At 52.1% G+C, this 16,371-nt stretch overlaps 1 protein-coding gene across 1 annotated transcript in view; it reads left to right on the top strand.

The window, feature by feature from the left end:
- tlr1 (toll-like receptor 1) overlaps window positions 1-16,371 on the top strand; it is a 35,843-nt gene that overhangs the window by 8,358 nt on the left and 11,114 nt on the right. The window lies entirely within an intron of this gene.

Below are 16,371 nucleotides of genomic sequence, written 5' to 3'. Positions count from 1 at the left end.
TCCATCGCAGGTCCGGCTCTCTCTGCTCCCAGAAGACAAGTGACATATTGAGGAGTGCTATACTGTTAGAGGTGCTGTTTTTCTTGGTGAGATGCTAACCAAAGTTTCTGACTGAAAGAACGTAATATTTGACAGCAGTTTGGAAAGTGTCCTGGCCAATATTTTGTCTCCCAACCAGGGCCACTTCAACATATTACTTGATTATTTATTTCACTGCACATTATGTGATCTAGCTATGTGGTGGACCAAAATCTTGGGACTCCCTATTGCACCTACAACTGATCAATGTCAGTAGTTTAAGAAGGCAGCTCACCTCCACCATTTCAATGAGGAATCAGCAGCAAATACAGTGATGCCCACACCCTATGAAAATGCTTTTTAAAAATGGGTGACCACAATACCCGTGTAACCACTTGGAGCACAGCCCCAGAGCCCTAAAGTTACAAAGAACAGTAATTTTTAAAATTATGAATGGAATGTGCATTAAACTTAACTCTGACATTTCTTCAGAAATTATTCATTTCTAATGCACGTTAGCATATGAACCACCTTGCACATTTCAGAAAATAGCGAGGGCACTAATATGACTATCTTTTCATAAAGAAAATCTGTAATTTTTTTTTGCTTGAAGGGATTGTGCAAATTTAGTTGGGAATTGTTTCATTGCAGCCCTTGCCTTCACACTTTGAGTACTCGCATGTGAAGTTACTTTTAAAGTTTCAAAGGGAGATGAAAATGTTCAAGAGGGAGTGGCAAATGTTGGTGGATGTTTATTAAGGAAATATAGCAGAATTGTTACGGCGCGAAGGAGGACATTTGGCCCCTCCTGTTGTACCAGCTCTCCAAACAAGTTCAGATCCTTACCGATCTATATCCCCAAGGCCTTTTTCCAAACAATAGACAAAATAATTATGGCATTTGCACGGGGGGGGGGGGGGGGCAGCTAAGTCCAAGATAGTGAAGGGATGAGTGAAGGAACCAAACATGAAACGGGTGAGGATGGGTGAGGATGGAGGAGTCCTCATGCACAGGAACGCCCCTCTGAGCCCCCGCCTCGACAGCACTGCCATCCCTGCCAGCAAAACATTCAACCAGCCGAGTGGTAGTAGCAACACTGAGAACCTGGAATCAGATGAGGCAGCACTTCGGTCTGACCGAGGTGTCCACCATGGCCCCTATCTGGGGCAACCACAGGTTTTCACCAGCCATGCTGGACGCCACCTTTAATAGGTGGAGGCAGGACAAGGGGACCACTGACAGTGTGGGACTTTTACATGGGCGACAGACTAGCGACCCTAGCAGGGCTGATGGAGAGACTGGAACTACCAAATGGACAGGAATTCCGACTTTACAAATCAAAAGCTTTCTCCGCAAGGAGAAGACAAAGTACCCTCGGGCCCCGAGAGAGACAATGCTGCAGGAGTTACTGGACAAGGACAGTCTGTGAAAGGGGATCTGCGGGGACATATACTGACGACTTTTTGAAAGGACACGCTCCCCACTGAAACAAGGGAAAAATGGGAGGAAGAGTTAGGAATGGAAGTAGGCTGGCGACTCGGGAGCGAAGCACTGAACAGGCCGAATCCTCCACCTCCTGCACAAGGCTAAGCCTCATGCAGCTCAAAGTGGTGCATAGAGCACACCTGACAAGAACCCGAATGAATAGGTTCTTCCCGGAAGTGAAGGACAAATGTGAACGGTGGCAGAGAGGCCCGGCCAACCACACCCACATGTTCTGGGCATGCCTCAAACTTGCCGGGTTCTGGACAGCCTTCTTCGAGGCAATGTCCAAGGTTTTGGGGATGAGTCTCCAGTGTATCGTACCAGCCAGAACTTCATATAGGGAAGAGGGCTGCGCCCTTGCCTTTGCTACCCTAATCGCCCGTCGGAGAATCCTGCTTGGCTGGCGATCAACAGCATCACACACAAACTGGCTGGCCGACCTATCGGAATTTCTCCACCTGGAGAAGATCAAGTACACCATCTGAGGGTCTGAAGATGGCTTTCACAACGCGTGGGGGCCATTCACAAACCTGTTCCAGGACTTGTTTGAAGCCAAGAACTGATTGAGCGGAGGGAGGAGGGGTTTGGCAGGGGGCACATGGGAGCCACCTGGATCACAGCGAGCAGGCAGGAGTGAGAGGGGGGAAACGGGGAGGGGAGAGATCGGAGGAGACAGCAAAGGGGAGGCCAGAGAGAGACCGACACGGACCAGAGGGCCCAACACAACGCCACAGGTAAAAGAACCCTCAAAAGACAAGCAGAGCAGGAAAGAAGGGAGGGGAGGCCAAGCGACAAGAAGAGTGAAGGGAGAAGAATGACACTGCCCACAAACAAATACCAAACATGTAAGCTTTGCGCATGTAAAATGGGTGACAGCCTGAGTGAGGCAGTCAGAGTGGGATTGAAATTTGGTAATTTGGAGCAGTGTGGTAATTCGGTGTTCGAGTGGGAGGTGGTGCTTTTTTCCCTTTTTGTTTTGTTTTCTTTCTTCTTGCTTTGTAACTGTTAATCTGTAGGGAGAGATCCAGATAGCATCCCTGGAAGATAAGTGATATAAAGACCTACCTTGAGTATCTGCAGCGATAAGTGAAGGAAAGAGTTTAATACATTTTCTAAAATAATATAATTGGTGATAGAAATGTTGGTCAGTGGGGTACGTGCTGCACTTGTGAGTTGTGGGAAACCCGTGATGCTTCCAGCATCTTGAAAGACTACATCTGCAGAATGTGCTCCCAATTGCAGATCCTCACAGACTGCATGGATAGGTTGGAGCAGCAGTTGGATGCATGAAGGTGGCGGAAAGCATCATAGACAGGGGTTTTAGTGATGTGGTGACACCCAAGGTGCAGGCAGATAGATAGTGACCACTAGAGGGGGCAGACAGTCAGTGCAGGAATCCTCTGTTGTCACCCCCCTCTCTAACAAGTATACCCTTTTGGATACTGTTTGGGGGGATGGCCCATCAGAGGATAACAGCAGCAGCAGCCAGAGCAGTGGCACCATGGCTGGCCCTGTTGTTAAGCACAGAAGGGACAACGAGCACTAAAGCAATAGTTATAGGGAACTCTATAGTTAGGGGTACAGATAGGCACTTCTGTGGATGTAAAAGAGACTCCAGGATGGTATTTTGCCTCCCTGGTGCCAGGGTCTAGGATGTCTCTGAACGTGCAGAAAGCATTCTGAAAGGGGAGGTTGAACAGCCAGAGGTCGTGGTACATATTGGTACTAACGATATAGGTAGGAAGAGGGATGAGGTCCTGCACCTGCAATTTAGGGAGCTAGGTAGAAAGTTAAAAAGCAGGACCTCTAGGGTTGTAATCTCAGGATTACTCCCTGTGCCACGTGCCACTGAGGCTAGAAATAGGAAGATAGTACAGCTGAACACATGGCTAAACAGCTGGTGTAGGAGGGAAGGTTTCAGATATCTGGACCATTGGGATCTCTTCCGGGACAGGTGGGACCTGTACAAAAAGTAGGGGCTGCATCTAAACTGGAGGGGCATAAATATTCTGGGCAGGAGGTTTGCTAGTGTCACTCGGGAGGGTTTAAACTAGTTTGGTAGAAGGGTGGGAACCAGAGCGAAGGTGAATTAACTGAAGGGGAATTAGAGAGTAGGGCCAGTAAGACTCCGAGAAAGAGCAGGCATGGTGTGGTTGCTGATCAAAGAGGATCTGGTGGACTAAAGTGCATTAGTTTTAACTAAACAGGTAAGGCAGATTAATGTTTAGAGCTTGGATTAGTACTTGGAACTATGATGTTGCCATTACAGAGACTTGGTTAAGGGAAGGACAGGATTGGCAGCTTAACGTTACAGGATACAGATGTTTCAGGCGGGATAGAGGGGGGTGCAAAAGGGGTGGGGGAGTTGCACTACTGGTTAAGAAGAATATTACAGCTGTACTGCGGGAAGACACCTCGGAGGGTTCATATAGAGGGTTCATCGAGCTCAAGAATAGGAAGGGTGTAATCACAATTTTGGGGGTTTACTATAGACCTCCCAACAGTCAGTGGGAGATAGAGGAACAGATATGTAGGCAGATTTTGGCAAGGTATTGCTGTGGTGGGTGATTTTAACTTCCCCTATATTGACTGGGACTCACTTAGTGCCGAGTGGCGTAGATGGGGCAGAGTTTGTAAGGAGCATCCAAGAGGGCTTCTTGAAACAGTATGTAAATAGTCCAACTAGGGAAGGGGCCATACTGGATCTGGTATTGGGGAATGAGCCCGGCCAGGTGGTCAACGTTTCAGTAGGGGAACAGTGACCACAATTCAGTCAGCTTTAAGGTACTGATGGATAAAGATAAGTGTAGTCCTCAGGTGAAGGATCTAAATTGGGGGAAGGGTTATTACAATAATATTAGGCAGGAACTGAAGAATGCAGATTGGGGGCAGATGTTTTTTTTTTTAAAAAATATTTTTATTGAAGCATTTGCAAAATTTTTCTAATAATAACAAACAAAACAATAATAACATAAACATCAACATGGTAAACTAGACATTTCCCACCCAACCCCTTCTGTACATCCCTTAACCATATTGCACCTACCCGCCCCCCACCCCCCCTCCCCCCCCTCCGAATGCTGCTTCTGCTGACATTTTAATTTTCCCCGAGAAAGTCGACGAACGGCTGCCACCTCCGGGAGAACCCCGGCATTGACCCCCTCAAGGCAAACTTTATTTTCTCCAGCTTGAGAAACCAGCCATGTCACTGACCCAAGTATCCACACTCCGAGGCTTCGAGTCCCTCCACATTAACAGGATCAGTCTCCGGGCTACCTGGGAGGCCAGAACGTCAGCCTCTTTAACTCCCTGAACTCCCGGGTCTTCTGACACTCCAAACATCGCTATCTCTGGACTCGGCACCACCCGCGTACCTAGCACCTTGGACATTGCCTTGGCAAACCCCTGCCAGAATCCACCAAGCTTCGGGCACGCCCAAAACATATGGACATGGTTTGCTGGGCTTCTCGCACATTTATCTTCTACCCCGGAAAACTTGCTCAACCTCGCCGCCGTCATGTGTGCCAGCTGTACCACCTTAAACTGTATCAGACTGAGCCTGGCACATGATGAGGAGGCATTAACCTTGATTAGGACGTCCGCCCACAGACCCGCCTCTAACTCCCCACCAAGCTCCTCCTCCCACTTGCCCTTCAGTTCCTCCACCGGGGTCTCCTCCGCCTCCAACAACTCCTGATAGATATCCGACACTTTCCCCTCCCCCACCCAGGTACCGGACACTACTCTGTCCTGTATCTCCCATGGCGGGATCAACGGGAAAGTCAACACCTGTTTCCTCAGAAAGTCCCGGACTTGTAAATATCTGAAACCATTCCCCGGCGGCAGCTTGAACTTGTCCTCCAGCGCCTTCAGACTGGGAAAGCTCCCGTCTATGAATAGATCTCCCATCCGTCTAATTCCTGCTCTCTGCCAACTTCGGAACCCGCCATCTATCCTGCTCGGCACGAACCTGTGGTTATTGCAAATCGGGGTCCAGACTGACACACCCTCCACCTTCTTATACCTCCTCCATTGCCCCCAGATCCTCAATGCCGCCACCACCACTAGGCTAGTGGAGTAACGGGCTGGCGAGAACGGCAGAGGTGCCGTTACCAGTGCTCCCAAACTGGTGCCTTTGCATGACGCCGCCTCCATCCGCTCCCATGCCGACCCCTCCCCCACTACCCACTTCCTAATCATCGCTATGTTCGCCGCCCAGTAGTAGTTGCAGATGTTCGGCAGCGCCAGTCCACCCTCCCCCCGACTGCGCTCCAACAACATTTTTTTCACCCGCGGGGTTTTATTTGCCCACACAAAGCCCAAAATAATCTTGTTTACCCGCTTGAAAAAGGCCTTGGGGATGAAGATGGGGAGGCACTGGAAGACGAGCAAAAATCTGGGGAGGACCGTCATTTTCACAGTCTGCACCCTCCCCGCCAGCGATAGCGGGAGCAAATCCCATCTTTTAAAGTTCCCCTCCATTTGCTCCACCAGCCGGGTTAGGTTGAGCCTGTGTAATGCTTCCCATTTCCGAGCCACCTGTATTCCCAGGTAGCGAAAGCTCCTCTCTACCATCCTGAGTGGCAGCTCCTTCAGCCTCCTCTCCTGCCCCCTTGCCTGGATCACGAACAATTCACTTTTTCCCATGTTCAATTTGTAACCCAAGAACCTGCCAAATTCCCCCAAGATCTGCTTAACCTCCCTCATCGGGTCCGAGATGTATAAGAGCAGATTGTCCGCGTACAGCGAAACCCGGTGCTCCACCCCACCCCGAACCAGCCCCTGCCACTTCCTTGATGGTTTCAGCAGCATGGCCAGCGGCTCTATAGCCAGAGCGAACAGCAACGGGGAGAGGGGGCACCCCTGCCTCGTCCCTCGGTGTAGCTTAAAGTACCCCGACTTCAGCTGGTTCATGCACACACTCGGTACCGGCGCCTGGTAGAGCAATCGCACCCAGTCGATGAAGCCCTCACCAAACCCAAATCTTCCCAGCGTCTCCCAAAGATACTCCCACTCTATCTGATCAAAAGCCTTCTCCGCGTCCATCGCAACCACCATCTCCGCCTCCTCTCCTTCTGAGGGCATCATAATTACATTCAAAAGCCTCCGAACGTTAGCATTGAGCTGTCTACCCTTAACAAATCTGGTTTGGTCCTCCCCTATCACCCCCGGGACACAGTCCTCTATCCTAGTGGCCAAAATCTTAGCCAGCAGCTTGGCATCTACATTCAAAAGCGAGATCGGCATATATGACCCACATTGCTCCGGGCCTTTTTCTCGTTTAAGGATGAGCGAAATTGAGGCCTGCGACATCGTTGGGGGGAGGATTCCCCTCTCTTTAGCCTCATTAAAGGTCCTCATCAGCAGTGGGCACAATACCTCTGAGAACTTCTTATAGAATTCTACCGGGTAACCGTCCGGCCCCGGAGCCTTGCCCGACTGCATGCCCTCCAGCCCTTTAACAATTTCCTCTGCTTCAAGTGGGGCCCCCAGCCCCTCGACCAGATCCTCCTCCACCCTCGGAAACCTCAACTGATCCAGGAACTGCCTCATCCCTTCTACACCAGGCGGGGGTTCCGACTCATATAGTTTGCTATAAAATTCTTTAAAAACGTCGTTCACCCCCTCTGGGTCCAAGACCATGTTACCCTCCCTATTCCTTACTCCCCCAATCTCCCTGGCCGCTTCTCCCTTCCTAAGCTGGTGCGCCAACAACCTGCTTGCTTTTTCCCCATATTCGTAGACCGCCCCCCTTGCCCTCCTCAACTGCTCCACTGCCCTCCCCGTGGTCAAAAACTCAAACTCTGCGTGTAGTTTCCGAGGCTCCCTCAAGAGCCCCGCGTCTGGGGCTTCCGCATATCTCCTATCCACTCGAAGTATCTCCTCCACTAATCTCTCCCTCTCTGCTCGTTCCACCTTTTCTCTGTGGGACCGAATCGAAATTAGTTCCCCTCTTACAACTGCTTTCAGAGCCTCCCAAACCGTCGCTGCTGATACCTCACCCATATCGTTTGTATCCAGGTAATTCTGAATGGACCTATTCACCCGCCCGCAGACCGCTTTGTCCGCTAACAACCCCACATCCAGCCTCCACAGCGGGCGCTGCCCTCTCTCCTCACTCAACCGCAAATCCACCCAATGCGGGGCATGATCAGAGACTGCAATCGCTGAATAGTCCGTCCCCGCCACCTTCGGAATTAGCGCCCTGCTTAGGACAAAAAAAATCAATGCGAGAGTAAACTTTATGGACATGAGAAAAAACCGAAAACTCCTTCGCCCTCGGCCGTTTGAATCTCCACGGGTCTACCCCCCCATCTGCTCCATGAAACCCCTCAACTCCTTCGCCGCCGCCGGCCTCCTTCCAGTCCTGGATTTTGACCGGTCCAGATCGGGATCAATGACCGTGTTAAAGTCCCCCCCCCGCCATGATCAAGCCATGAGACTCTAGGTCCGGGATCTTGCCTAACACCCGTCTCATAAATCCCACACCGTCTCAGTTCGGAGCATATACGTTTACAAGCACCACCTGTACACCCTCCAGCTTCCCACTCACCATAATATATCTACCCCCCTTATCTGCCACAATTCTTCCAGCCTCAAATGCCACCCGCTTGCTGATCAATATCGTTACCCCCCTGGTCTTTGAGTCCAGCCCAGAGTGAAACACCTGACCAACCCACCCCTTTCTCAATCTCGTCTGATCAATAATCTTTAGATGTGTCTCCTGAAGCATTGCTACGTCTGCCCTCAGCCCCTTTAAATGCGCGAAAACGCGAGCCCTTTTGACCGGCCCATTCAAACCCCTCACATTCCATGTAATTAGCCTGGATGGGGGGCTGCCCCCACCCCCCTCCCCCCCGCCGACTAGCCATAACCTTTTTTTGGTCAGCCCAGAGCCCGCGCTCCCCGCTTCCCCGAGCTCCCCCACAAGCAGCAACCGCCCCCGACCTCCCTTTTGTTCCCCGATAATAGTTCCTCCCCTGTCAGCAAAGCAGCCTGCCCCCTTCCACCCCCCCCCCCCACAACAACCCCCAAAACATAATCCCCCAGCTCAAGCACCATCTTAGCACATGTGCACCGCACCACGCTTCCGAGAGTCAGCTGATCCATGCTGACCCTGACAGCCTCCGCCCTTGGTGCCAAACAGTCTGGCTCCCTATTGTTCGAATCCCTCTCCCGACATGCATAAACCATTTAGAAACATCGCAGTCCCCAGTAAGTAAACACCTCAAGTAAAAGAAATTAACATAAACCAATGCAGAAACAATCGCTTGAAACCAGACCCAACCTCCCACAGAATCGGGGGCCCCCTCTCCCCTCCGCATCCAATCTCTGCAAAAACAAGCACCCTCAAACCACCACCCCAGCCCAATACTTAACCCAGAACCCCATACAGTCTTATTTGAACCGATACAAGAACTACAAAAATTACAAACCGCTGCCACATAACTCCTTCAAGAATTAAGTGTCCTTTAAGACGCTTCCAACTTCTTTTCCTTGGTAAAAGACCATACATCGTCCGGTGCCTCAAAGTAAAAGTGCTGGTCTTCGTGCGTAGCCCACAACCACTCTGGGTACAGCATCCCGAATTTCACCCCCTTCTTGAAGAGGATCGCCTTCACCCGGTTAAACTCAGCACGTCTCTTGGCCAGCTCCGCTCCCAGGTCCTGGTAGATGCGCACCTCGCTGTTCTCCCATCTGCTGCTCTGCTCCTTCTTGGCCCACCACAAGACAAGTTCTTTGTCTGAAAAACGGTGGAAGTTCACCACCATGTCCCTCGGTGGGTCATTCGCCTTCGGCTTCCTTGCGAGGGCTCGATGCCCTCCGCCCACTTCCAGGGGCCGAGAAAACGCCCCGGGCCCCATCAGCGTCTCCAGCCACATATGCTCCCGTATTCGACCCCTCAATTCCTTCGGGGAGGCCAACGATCCTTAAGTTCTGCCTCCTGGACCTGTTCTCCAGGTCCTCCAACTTCTCCTGCATTCTCCTGTGTCGCGCATCCAACACCTTCACCTTATGTTCCAGCACGGTTAGATCGTCCTCCTGGCTGGACAACTTCAGCTCAATTTCTTGTATCGCTTTCCCTTGGGCTGCCTGGTTCAAAACCACTTGATCAATCGCAGCCTTGATCGGGTCCAGCGTTTCCTTTTTCAGCTCAGCGAAATAGTCCTCAAAAGAACTTCATCTGTTGCTCCTTAGACCACTGAGCCACCGCTCCCTGGTCCTGACCCTCCGCCATGCTGCGCCGCGGTCCCAGCTCCGACTGCTTCACTCTATCCGGGCTGCCTTTTCACAAGGCCACTTCTAGTCCAATTAGCCATACGTTGGAGAGGGAACCCTTCTTAATATTGTCCACTTCACCGATCTATCCCATAAAGTCTGGGAAAAAAGGTCCGAAAGTCCGTTTCAGGCGGGAGCTATCGAATGTGCGACCTACTCCTCCATGGTCGCCACCGGAAGTCTTGGGGGCAGACGTTTGAGGGCAAATCGATATCTGGCATGTGGGAGGCTTTCAAGTGTAAGTTGATAGGAATTCAGGGCCGCCGCGTTCCTGGAAGGATGAAGGATAAGCATGCAAGTTTCGGGAACCTTGGATACTGAGAGAAATTGTGAGTCTAGTCAAGAAGAAAAAGGAAACATTTGTCAATGCTAGCAGGCTGGGAACACACAAAGCAAGCGTGGAAACAAGGAAAGTAGAAAGAAACTTAAGCAAGAAGTCCGGAGGGCTAAAAGGGGTCACGAAAAGTGATTGGGCAGCAGGATTAAGGAAAATTCCAAGGCTTTTTATACATGTATAAAGAGCAAGAGGGTAGCGAGGGAGAGGGTTGGCCGAGCAAGAGGGTAACGAGGGAGAGGGTTGGCCCACTCAAGGCAAGGGGAGGGAATCTATGTGTGGAGCCAGAGGAAATTGGCATGGTATTAAATAAGTACTTTGCGTCAATATTCACCAAAGCGAAGGACTTCGTAGACGATGAACCTGGGATAGGTTGTGTAGGTAGTTTGGGTCATGTTGAGATCAAAAAGGAGGAGTTAGGGATCTTGAACTCTACTCTGACAACCTCTATACTCTTCAAGGGATCAACTTGATCCCAGCTGCCTATGCATGTCATATGCGTCCTTTTTGTCCAGGGTCTCAATGTCCAGAGTCATCCAGGGTTCCCTAATTCTACCAGCTTTGCCCTTTACTCTAAAAGGAATGTGCTTACCTTGAACCCAGTGGTTAACACACTTTTGAAAGCCTCCCAATGACCATCCGCTCCTTGCCTGCCAACAGTCTCCCCCAATCAACTTTTGAAAGTTCCTGTCTAATACCATCAAAATCGGCCTTGCCCCAATTTAGAATTTTAACTTTTGGGCTAGACCTATCATTCTCCACAGCTATCTTAAAACTAATGGTCACTGGTCCCAAAGTGATCCCTCGCTAACACTTCTGTCACCTGCCCTTCCTTATTTCCCAAGAGGAGGTCAGGTTTTGCCCCCTCTAGTCGGGCCATCAACATTTTAAATGAGAAATTCCTCCTGAATACACTCAACAAATTTCTCTCCATCCAAGCCCCTAATGCTATGACTGTCCCAGTTAATGTTGGGAAAGTTAAAGTCCCCAACTAGTACCACCCTATTTTTCTTGCAGCTAACTGTAATCTCCTTTTCTATTTGCTCCTCAATTTTCTGCTGACTATTTGGGGCCTAGAATAATCCTATCAAAGTGATCTCTGCCTTCTTATTTTTCAGTTCTACCCATATAGACTCAGTGGGTGAACCCTCGGATATATCCCCTCTCAGTGCTGCCATGATATTGTCCCTAATCAAAAACCCAACTCCTCCTCCTCTCTTACCTCTTGTTCTGTCTTTGCTATAGCATCTGTACCCTGGAATATTGAGCTACCAGACCTACCCCTCTCTTAGCCATGTTTCAGTAATAGCTATAATATCCCAGTCCCGTTTTCTCATCCATGCCCTGAGTTCATCTGCCTTGCCCGTCAGGCCTCTTGCATTGAAATGAATGCAGTTAAATCTAGACTTCTCTTGCTCTCTGCCCTGCTTTCTCAGACCATCTTTCCGGTCATGTTTTGTACACTCTCCCTATGTTTTATTTCTCTTAGCCTTACTGGACCCATTCACTGAGTTCTCTACACTCTGTACTGTGGCCCTTTTTGATTTTTGACTTTGGTTTCTCTGCCTCTCACCTTTCTCCTCACTGCCTTTTGTTTCTGTCCCCACTTAATTCCCTCTGATGTCCTGCATCGGTTCCCATCCCATCCCATCCTAGATATTCTTTAGTTTATCATTCACTTCGGCCAGTCTAAGAACATGACATGGTATCAGGATTGATCATTTACTAAGAACTCGAAGATTCTGCACAAAAAAATCCGAACGGCTAAAGGTAACATGGAAGGAAAAGAAAATGCATTATTGCTACTAACCTTGCTAACTACTACTTTTACCAATGCACGGTAAAACTTCGAAGCCTGGGGTGGAAGGTATTAAAGCACCTCAACAGCTTTGGATTACCAATATAGTAGACGAGAATGGGAGGGTGTTTAACAACAGTTTAAACTCTGTTGCAGCCGTTGGTCTGCAGGCACTGCCTGATGAGAGGGATGTCACGCTGCTGCTCACTGTAGCAGGCCCCCAAGCAATTGAAATTTTCAACACTTTTGTCTTTGAAAACGAGGCTGACAGCAAAAGCTTCGCCTAAGTGCTTAAACAATTCGATCGACCTTTGTCCCTTAAAAAAAATTAAATCTTCGAGACCTACATATTCCATACGCGCACCCAGAACGCGGTAGAGGCGTTCGATAGCTTCCTCACTGACTTGCGATTGAAGGTGCAGTTGTGCAACGTCTTCACACTCCAGTCGTCAATGATACGCGATCAGATAGTTTTTGGGATCTCCAATGATAAGGGGTGCGACGGCTTCTGCGGGAAACAGGGGTGTCATTCTCCGACCCCCCGCCGGGTCGGAGAATGGCCGTTGGCCGCCGTGAATCCCGCCCCCGCCGAAGCCTCCGGTACCGGAGATTGGGCGGGGGCGGGAATCGGGCCGCGCCGGTTGGCGGGACCCCCGCTCAATTCTCTGGCCCGGATGGGCCAAAGTCCCGCCCAGAAATTGCCTGTTCCGCCGGCGTAAATTAAACCTGGTATTTACCGGCGGGACCAGGCGGCATGGGCGGGCTCCGGGGTCCTGGGGGGGGGGGGGGGCGCAGGGCGATCTGGCCCCGGGAGGTGCCCCCACGGTGGCCTGGCCCGCGATCGGGGCCCACCGATCCGCGGGCGGGCCTGTGCCGTGGGGGCACTCTTTCCCTTCCGCCTCCGCAACGGTCTCCACCATGGTGGAGGCGGAAGTAACTCTTCCCACTGCGCATGCGTGGGAAACTGTCAGCGGCCGCTGACGCTCCCGCGCATGCGCCGCATTTCCGCGCCAGCTGGCGGGGCAGCAAACGCCATTTCCGCCAGCTGGCGGGGCGAAAATCCCTCCGGCGTCGGCCTAGCCCCTCAATGTTGGGGCTCGGCCCCCAAAGATGCGGAGCATTCCGCACCTTTGGGGCGGCGCGATGCCCCTCTGATTGGCGCCGATTTGGGCGCCAGTCGGCGGACATCGCGCCGTTGGGGGAGAATTTCGCCCCAGATCTGCAACTTGAAAGTAAGATTCAAATATGTCATGCTGGTGAGCTTTCAGCAAAGCAGCTCAGCACACTGAATCTCCGACATTTTGGCGCGAAGACAGAAGAGACGGCAAATGTCATTAGTGTGGTGACGCAGCTGAATAAGAATCGTGCTCACAGTGCGGGCGGCCATTTTGAGCGGCCGACCCAATTCACGATGTGTATATCCACAATGTGGCAAACAGCATTTGCCACGGCAATGCCCTGCTTATGGAAAAACATGTGCCAACTCTAATGGCAGAAATCATTTTGCAACCCAATGTTATTCTAAAAGGCCTGAACAAGCAAGGAGTATCAACGCTATTGATGAGGTGTGCCTAGAGCAGTGCTTTTCAAACTTTCTTTCTGGGGACCCATTTTTGCCAACTGGCCAACCTTCGGGACCCACGCTGGCCGACCTTCGGGACCCACGCTGGCCGAACTTCGCGACCCACGCTGGCCGACCTTCACGACCCACATCCGCCGAATTCGCAACAAACCATTTTCTCTTACCTTGAATGCGAGAGGTGAGCTTGCTTGTGTGGTGGTATGTATTAGGGGTCATATGGGACTGAAGCCGTGATGCTATTGGCTGACAGATCCCGGGCCCTGGTTGGCTGTTGACTCCTGGCTCCGCCCTGAAGGCAGAGTATAAGAACCCGAGCTTCTCCCCGCCGCTTCATTCTGTTGCTGAACTGCTGGGGACAAGTCTCGCTTAATAAAGCCTCATCGACTTCATCACTACTCGTCTCTCTCGTAAGTCATTGTGCGCTACAATTTATTAAGCGAGCTTAAAGGACTATGGAGCTCCGGATCGCCCCGGAATGCCTGCGGATCAGCCCCCACGCAGCGAACTCGGCAGCAGTTTTTAATCACTGGCAAGCCTGTTTTGAAGGCTACCTCCGAACGGCCCCCGGCCGGATCACAGAAGACCAGAAAATGCAGGTCCTGCATTCGAGAGTAAGCCCGGAAATTTACCCTCTCATAGAAGACGCAGAGGATTTCCCGACGGCGCTCGCAGCACTGAAGAGCATCTACGTTCGCCCCGTGAACCAGGTCTACGCACGCTACCAACTCGCAAAGTCCCGGAGAATCGTTAGAAGAATTCTACGGCGTGCTGCTAATTTTGGGACGGGGCTGCAGCTGCCCGCCGGTGAACGCGATCGAACACACGGACATGCTAATTCGCGATGCGTTTGTGGCAGGTATGAACTCTCCCCAAATCCGGCAAAGACTTTTAGAAAGAGAGTCGCTAGGACTCTCAGAGGCACGGGCCATTGCAGCTTCCCTAGATGTGGACTCGCAAAACGCCCGCGCCTACGGCCCCATCCGCGCAGCAGCCCATTGGGCTCCGTGGACCCCCGTCGCGACAACCCCCCCCCCCCCCCTCACAGGCTTGCGCGGTTAAAGCGCCAGACCATCCCAGGGGGGCCCGCTGCTATTTCTGCGGGCAAGCGAAACACCCCCGGCAGCGCTGCCCGGCCCGCGCAGCTATTTGCAAAATCTGCGGCAAGAAGGGCCATTACGCGGCTGTGTGCCGGTCCCGGGGGGTCGCCGCAATCCCCGGAGAAGAACGAGCCCAGCGCATCCCAAACGCTCCCCAACCCCCCCAGCGCCCCATGTGCGACCCGTGGGCGCCACCATTTTGGGTCCTGGGCACCACGAGGGGAGGATGGGCGCCGCCATCTTGTGACCCCCCAGCCACGTGCGATTCATGGGGGCGGCCATTTTGTCCACCCCGACCACGTGCGATCCATGGGGGCGGCCATTTTGTCCACCCCCGGCCGCGAGCGATTCATGGACGCCGCCATCTTGGATGACAACAAAGGACCCCAGCATCGACAGCTCCACGGGGTCCGAAGAAGACGCCGAGACACTACGACCACGACTGGCTTCGGTGACGCTGGATCAATCATGGCCCTGGACGCTCCAGACGACGACAACAATGGTGCTGATCAACGGACACGAGACATCATGCCTGATCGACTCCGGGAGCACCGAAAGTTTCATTCACCCAGACACGGTAAGACGCTGTTTTCTGACCATCCATCCAAGTACGCAAAAGATTTCCCTAGCTGCAGGATCCCACTCCGTAGAGATCAAAGGGTTCTGCATCGCGAACCTAACGGTGCAAGGGAGGGAGTTTTAAAACTACAGGCTCTACGTCCTTCCCCAACTCTGCGCGCCCACATTACTGGGATTAGATTTCCAGTGTAACCTGCAGAGCCTAACATTTCAATTCGGTGGCCCAATACCCCCACTCACTATCTGCGGCCTCGCAACTCTCAAGGTTGAACCGCCGTCCTTGTTTGCAAACCTCACCCCGGATTGCAAACCCGTCGCCACTAGGAGCAGACGGTACAGCGCCCAGGACCGGATATTTATTCGGTCTGAAGTCCAGCGGTTGCGGAAGGAAGGCATAATCCAGGCCAGCAATAGTCCCTGGAGAGCCCAGGTGGTAGTAGTAAAGACCGGGGAGAAGCAAAGGATGGTCATAGACTATAGCCAGACCATCAACAGGTACACACAGCTAGATGCCTACCTTCTCCCCCGCATATCCGACATGGTAAATTGGATTGCCCGGTATAAGGTTTTCTCCACCGTGGACCTCAAGTCCGCCTACCACCAGCTCCCCATCCGCCCAGGTGACCGCAAGTACACAGCCTTCGAGGCAGACGGGCTATACCACTTCCTAAGGGTCCCATTTGGTGTCACGAACGGGGTCTCGGTCTTCCAACGGGAGATGGACCGAATGGTTGACCAGCACGGGTTGCAGGCCACGTTCCCGTATCTCGACAACGTAACCATCTGCGGCCACGATCAGCAGGACCACGACGCCAACGTCCAAAAATTCCTCCAGACCGCTAACGCCTTGAACCTCACATACAACGAGGAAAAGTGCATTTTTAGCACAAACCGGTTGGCCATCCTGGGATACGTAGTGCGCAATGGGATAATAGGCCCCGACCCCGAACGCATGCGCCCCCTTATGGAATTTCCCCTCCCCCACTGCTCCAAAGCCCTGAAACGTTGCCTGGGGTTCTTTTCATATTACGCCCAGTGGGTCCCCCAGTATGCAGACAAGGCCCGCCCGCTAATACAGACCACTACCTTCCCCCTGTCGGCAGAGGCTCGCCAGGCCTTCAGCCGCATCAAAGCGGATATCGCAAAGGCCACGATGCGCGCCATCGACGAGTCCCTCCCCTTCCAGGTCGAGAGCGAC

This window comes from Scyliorhinus torazame, chromosome 3, assembly GCF_047496885.1.
Source record: "Scyliorhinus torazame isolate Kashiwa2021f chromosome 3, sScyTor2.1, whole genome shotgun sequence".
In the NCBI taxonomy this organism is placed as follows: Eukaryota; Metazoa; Chordata; class Chondrichthyes; order Carcharhiniformes; family Scyliorhinidae; genus Scyliorhinus; species Scyliorhinus torazame.
Note: the sequence above shows the minus strand (reverse complement) of the source record. Positions and strands in the feature narration are given on the sequence as shown.